Source organism: Pleurodeles waltl, chromosome 12 (genome assembly GCF_031143425.1).
Source record: "Pleurodeles waltl isolate 20211129_DDA chromosome 12, aPleWal1.hap1.20221129, whole genome shotgun sequence".
Lineage (NCBI taxonomy): Eukaryota > Metazoa > Chordata > Amphibia > Caudata > Salamandridae > Pleurodeles > Pleurodeles waltl.
The window spans coordinates 4,782,997-4,790,059 of NC_090451.1; the positions used below are offsets into that span (position 1 = coordinate 4,782,997).

General features: G+C 46.3%; 1 non-coding gene across 1 annotated transcript; it reads left to right on the plus strand.

Moving 5' to 3' along the window:
- Positions 1-6,778: 6,778 nt before the first annotated feature.
- Positions 6,779-6,850, plus strand: TRNAW-CCA (transfer RNA tryptophan (anticodon CCA)). The gene has a single exon. It is a non-coding gene; the product is annotated as a tRNA-Trp (tRNA).
- Positions 6,851-7,063: the final 213 nt, after the last annotated feature.

Genomic DNA, 7,063 nt, shown 5'->3' on the forward strand with positions numbered 1-7,063 from the left:
AGGGCTGATCTCACCCTGCTCATGGCAACAGATGAGGGACAGGAAGAAGACAGTGATCCTCTACCTGATCTCTTCTCTTCCACAGAACAAGATGCTCTTGTGGAAGGTGTAGTTTTGGCGGATTGTCTTACTGCTGAGCAGAAAGATAATTGCATAAATCTCCTAGGACAATTTTCAAAACTCTTCTCCATTGTGCCAGGCACCACTTCTTGGTGTGAGCACACTATAGATACTGGAGACAGTTTACCTGTCAAAAGTAAGATCTATAGGCAGCCTGACCATGTCAGGGACTGCATAAAGCAAGAAGTTCAGAAAATGTTGGAACTAGGAGTGGTTGAGCACTCTGACAGTCCATGGGCTTCTCCTGTGGTACTGGTACCAAAACCCAATTCTAAAGATGGAAAGAAGGAAATGAGGTTTTGTGTAGACTATAGAGGTCTCAACTTGGTAACCAAAACTGATGCTCACCCTATACCCAGGGCAGATGAGCTCATAGATACACTGGCATCTGCCAAGTATCTAAGCACTTTTGATTTGACTGCAGGGTATTGGCAGATCAAATTGTCAGAAGATGCTAAACCTAAGACTGCATTTTCTACCATTGGAGGACATTACCAGTTTACTGTAATGCCTTTTGGTTTGAAAAATGCACCTGCCACTTTTCAGAGGTTGGTGAACACAGTCCTGCAAGGGCTGGAAGCTTTCAGTGCAGCATATTTGGATGATATAGCTGTCTTTAGCTCCAGCTGGGATGATCACCTGGTCCACCTTTGGAAAGTTTTGGAGGCTCTGCAAAAGGCAGGCCTCACTATCAAGGCTTCAAAGTGCCAGATAGGGCAGGGTAAGGTGGTTTATCTGGGACACCTTGTTGGTGGGGAACAGATTGCACCACTTCAGGGGAAAATCCAAACTATTATTGATTGGGTTCCCCCTACCACTCAGACTCAGGTGAGAGCCTTCCTAGGCCTCACTGGGTATTACAGGAGGTTCATTAAGAACTATGGCTCCATTGCAGCCCCTCTTAATGACCTCACATCCAAGAAAATGCCTAAAAAGGTATTATGGACAGCAAACTGTCAGAAAGCTTTTGAGGAGCTGAAGCAGGCCATGTGCTCTGCACCTGTCCTGAAAAGCCCTTGTTACTCTAAAAAATTCTATGTCCAAACTGATGCATCTGAATTAGGAGTAGGGGCAGTCCTATCACAACTTAATTCTGAGGGCCAGGATCAACCTGTTGCTTTTATTAGTAGAAGGTTGACCCCTAGAGAAAAGTGTTGGTCTGCCATTGAGAGGGAGGCCTTTGCTGTGGTCTGGGCTCTGAAGAAGTTGAGGCCATACCTGTTTGGCACTCACTTCATTGTTCAGACAGACCACAAACCTCTACTTTGGCTAAAACAAATGAAAGGTGAAAATCCTAAATTGTTGAGGTGGTCCATATCCCTACAGGGAATGGACTATACAGTGGAACATAGACCTGGGAGTAGCCACTCCAATGCATATGGACTCTCCAGATATTTCCACTTAGACAATGAAGACTCATCAGGTAATGGCTAGTCTTATTGTCCTTCGTTTGGGGGGGGGGGTTGTGTAGGAAAGTACCATCTTGCCTGGCATGTTACCCCCATTTTTCACTGTATATATGTTGTTTTAGTTGTATGTGTCACTGGGACCCTGGTAACCCAGGGCCCCAGTGCTCATAAGTGTGCCTGAATGTGGTACCTGTGTAGTGACTAACTGTCTCACTGAGGCTCTGCTAATCAGAACCTCAGTGGTTATGCTCTCTCATTTCTTTCCAAATTGTCACTGACAGGCTAGTGACCATTTTTACCAATTTACATTGGCTTACTGGAACACCCTTATAATTCCCTAGTATATGGTACTGAAGTACCCAGGGTATTGGGGTTCCAGGAGATCCCTATGGGCTGCAGCATTTCTTTTGCCACCCATAGGGAGCTCTGACAATTCTTACACAGGCCTGCCACTGCAGCCTGAGTGAAATAACGTCCACGTAATTTCACAGCCATTTTACACTGCACTTAAGTAACTTATAAGTCACCTATATGTCTAACCTTTACTTGGTAAAGGTTAGGTGCAAAGTTACTTAGTGTGAGGGCACCCTGGCACTAGCCAAGGTGCCCCCACATTGTTCAGAGCCAATTCACTGAACTTTGTGAGTGCGGGGACACCATTACACGCGTGCACTACATATAGGTCACTACCTATATGTAGCTTCACCATGGTAACTCCGAATATGGCCATGTAACATGTCTATGATCATGGAATTGCCCCCTCTATGCCATCCTGGCATTGTTGGTACAATTCCATGATCCCAGTGGTCTGTAGCACAGACCCTGGTACTGCCAGACTGCCCTTCCTGGGGTTTCTCTGCAGCTGCTGCTGCTGCCAACCCCTCAGACAGGCAGCTGCCCTCCTGGGGTCCAGCCAGGCCTGGCCCAGGATGGCAGAACAAAGAACTTCCTCTGAGAGAGGGTGTGACACCCTCTCCCTTTGGAAAATGGTGTGAAGGCAGGGGAGGAGTAGCCTCCCCCAGCCTCTGGAAATGCTTTGTTGGGCACAGATGTGCCCAATTCTGCATAAGCCAGTCTACACCGGTTCAGGGACCCCTTAGCCCCTGCTCTGGCGCGAAACTGGACAAAGGAAAGGGGAGTGACCACTCCCCTGACCTGCACCTCCCCTGGGAGGTGTCCAGAGCTCCTCCAGTGTGCTCCAGACCTCTGCCATCTTGGAAACAGAGGTGCTGCTGGCACACTGGACTGCTCTGAGTGGCCAGTGCCACCAGGTGACGTCAGAGACTCCTGCTGATAGGCTCCTTCAGGTGTTAGTAGCCTTTCCTCTCTCCTAGGTAGCCAAACCCTCTTTTCTGGCTATTTAGGGTCTCTGTCTCTGGGGAAACTTTAGATAACGAATGCATGAGCTCAGCCGAGTTCCTCTGCATCTCTCTCTTCACCTTCTGATAAGGAAACGACCGCTGACTGCGCTGGAAGCCTGCAAACCTGCAACATAGTAGCAAAGACGACTACTGCAACTCTGTAACGCTGATCCTGCCGCCTTCTCGACTGTTTTCCTGCTTGTGCATGCTGTGGGGGTAGCCTGCCTCCTCTCTGCACCAGAAGCTCCGAAGAAATCTCCCGTGGGTCGACGGAATCTTCCCCCTGCAACCGCAGGCACCAAAAAGCTGCATTACCAGTCCCTTGGGTCTCCTCTCAGCACGACGAGCGAGGTCCCTCGAATCCAGCGACGCTGTCCAAGTGACCCCCACAGTCCAGTGACTCTTCAGCCCAAGTTTGGTGGAGGTAAGTCCTTGCCTCACCTCGCTGGGCTGCATTGCTGGGAACCGGGACTTTGCAGCTATTCCGGCCCCTGTGCACTTCCGGCGGAAATCCTTTGTGCACAGCCAAGCCTGGGTCCACGGCACTCTAACCTGCATTGCACGACTTTCTAAGTTGGTCTCCGGCGACGTGGGACTCCTTTGTGCAACTTCGGTGAGCACTGTTTCACGCATCCTCGTAGTGCCTGTTTCTGGCACTTCTCCGGGTGCTACCTGCATCAGTGAGGGCTCTTTGTCTTGCTCGACGTCCCCTGTCTCTGCAGGTCTAATTTGCGACCTCCTGGTCCCTCCTGGGCCCCAGCAGCGTCCAAAAACGCCAAACGCACGATTTGCGTGTAGCAAGGCTTGTTGGCGTCCTTCCGGCGGGAAAACACTTCTGCACGACTCTACAAGGCAAGACGGGTTCCGTCCACCAAAGGGGAAGTCTCTAGCCCTTTTCGTTCCTGCAGAAACCTCAGCTTCTTCTGTCCAGTCGAAGCTTCTTTGCACCCGCAGCTGGCATTTCCTGGGCATCTGCCCATCTCCGACTTGCTTGTGACTTTTGGACTTGGTCCCCTTGTTCCACAGGTACCCTAGATTGGAAATCCACAGTTGTTGCATTGCTGGTTTGTGTCTTTCCTGCATTATTCCTCTAACACGACTCTTTTGTCCTTAGGGGAACTTTAGTGCACTTTGCACTCACTTTTCAGGGTCTTGGGGAGGGTTATTTTTCTAACTCTCACTATTTTCTAATAGTCCCAGCGACCCTCTACAAGGTCACATAGGTTTGGGGTCCATTCGTGGTTCGCATTCCACTTTTGGAGTATATGGTTTGTGTTGCCCCTATCCCTATGTTTCCCCATTGCATCCTATTGTAACTATACATTGTTTGCACTGTTTTCTAAGACTATACTGCATATTTTTGCTATTGTGTATATATATCTTGTGTATATTTCCTATCCTCTCACTGAGGGTACACTCTAAGATACTTTGGCATATTGTCATAAAAATAAAGTACCTTTATTTTTAGTATAACTGTGTATTGTGTTTTCTTATGATATTGTGCATATGACACTAAGTGGTACTGTAGTAGCTTCACACGTCTCCTAGTTCAGCCTAAGCTGCTCTGCTAAGCTACCATTATCTATCAGCCTAAGCTGCTAGACACCCTATACACTAATAAGGGATAACTGGGCCTGGTGCAAGGTGCAAGTACCCCTTGGTACTCACTACAAGCCAGTCCAGCCTCCTACAGGCTTCAGTTTTTGCTTCTACACGATCTGAAGGCTTATCCTCATGCTTTGGGCCTCAGTGGGGAATCTCAGCTCTGAAGAACTGAAGGGTTTATGGCATCAGGGAGACGGCACACCAGGACCAGGCTTAGCTGCCACATTCTTCTGCGTCAGGCCACCCCCCCTTTTTTTGCCATTTTTGTGCCATTTTTTGGTCGAGCGTAAGCCATCGGCCTCGTGTCCACTTTTAGAATACTTCTTATGGCTTAAAGCAATTTCATTTGTTGGTTGCAGTGTCCTTTAAAAATCGCTAGTGGTCAGTTCTGCCTTTTTCTCACTCCTTGTACTGTTTCAGAGCAGTGACCAACTACTGTACTGATCCACTTTGGTTTCTTTATCTGTTGCTGGGACTGACTATTTTTGTTATTTCTTTGGTACTCCCTTTTCACTGTGGGCGTTTTAGGCTGGTAGCGACCTGCGTTTTGTTGCAGCATTTCATTCCTCCCACCTCCTCCCATTTCGCTGACATTTGTTTTGGCTTTATTCCAGTGCTGTCCTCGTTTACCTCCGGGTCCTAAAATACGCTTATTTTAAAAAAGAAACACACCATTGTTTAGCTCACTGTTCACGAAAGCCACAATATGCCCTTTCTGGTACAATGTAGCTAAACCTAGAAGCAATAATGTGAATCTTGCTTAGCCTCACATGCATCTTGAGTCTCTTTCTCAAGGACCCCTCCCTGCCAGCTCTCACGACATAGCACATAGGGCATTTCTTACCTCCTTTATTGGGGGAAAAAAAATCTTCTCAGGCTGCTCTGCTATTGTTAACTTCATTCGAGCTTTGTTGAAATGGAAGGCAATTAGGCTTTCAAGATGTTTCATTCTGTTAAAACAAAAAGAAAATACTTTTCCAGCCTGATTTCCCAATTTCTGTTCAGACGTTTAGGCAAGGAAAGTCCAGTTATGAATTTACAATGCCAATAGCTCAAACTCAAGAAAATGCAAGACCTATAGAATTGCAAATGCTTGTTCTGATTAATAGTTTGCAGTTGGTGGTTCATGGTGTTTCGTGGTGGTTCACAGTGGGGGTTTGAAAGAGCACAAAATGTGCAATAGCTCCAAAATTCCACTAAATCCAACAAGTGGAATACAGTCGTGAAAAGTGGCAAGTTCAATCTGCCAGTGATTTTTTTTCTATAGATTTCTGTTTCACATTTTTCTCCCACTAGTCATAGTCATCTAACTTATTTTTATTAATTGTGATATCATCTATCAAAATCTAGGTCATGTGCACTCCTTCCTTGCCTGACTTAAACATTAGTACAAACCTTTGCAATGGATATCTTGGCCAGTGGTGCAGTGAGGGTACATGGTGCCCTCATGCAAGCAAGGGAAATGCATCCATGTCCTCTGGTTAAGTAGCAAAAAGCCTAATTGGGATGTAGTGGTCCGCTCAAATTCAACAACCTCAGTGCCACTGCACCTGCTGCACTGTTGATAGATACCATTGTGATGTTCCTGGGGCCACACCCTTCAAAGGATAGAAAATACTTGAAATTAACTGAAAAGTTAAGGAGGAGAATTTCCTAGCGCGAGTAGCAACTTCAACAAGGTATCCCTGTGCAAGGATATTTCGGGGCGGGCAGCATTTTCTGTCGCTATTTGAGTATTCTCCGTGACACACTTGAGTGATGTCCACTGGCACAGTTCACTCCAAAATCATCTCTCCACTTGGACTCATGCGTGACTCTCCCATTCACCCAGTAACAGTGCGCCCACCAAAGCAAAGCTACTAACAATTGTGGCCAAGGAGGCAGAGTTCTGACTCTGTGCCCTCGAGGAGAGTGGCATATTAACAAAAAACTCTGTTTGCTGAGTTTATGGGATCTCGGCTGACTTGTGTTACAAATGTCTGATCTTTCGCTGCTGATGATACAAGAAATGTGTTTTTCATAGTCTATGTCACACTTGACAGGACTATAAATTAGCAGCGCCAGCAACAAAGCAAGTACAAGGGTGTCATGAAAATGTAGTAATACATATCGCATGGATGGTCTGTGTTATTGAATGGACTGTAAATGTTTACTTTAGAGTGACCTAGTGCCAGGCCTGTAGAATAGCTTCATGTACTTTAATCTCGTTAATTACTCTGGAAAGTTTGACGAGCACGAAATCATTTTGCTCACTTTTAAGTCATCCTGTTGAACAGAACAGTAGACCTCGTGGCGCAACGGTAGCGCGTCTGACTCCAGATCAGAAGGTTGCGTGTTCAAATCACGTCGGGGTCAAAAAGTTGTTCTTTTAAACTCCAAAATTGACTCCCATGAATTTACCCTAATTTCTCAATTAAAAAAATAATTGCATTTAAAAACTCTTGTTTTATATAAACATAAATGTGGACCAAGCTCTCATAGATTACCTGGAAACCTGCTTCTAATGTGTACTTAGAAGCTTCGCATCATTTATAATGTACCCTTTGGGAAAAATGCAAGTGTTTTAGC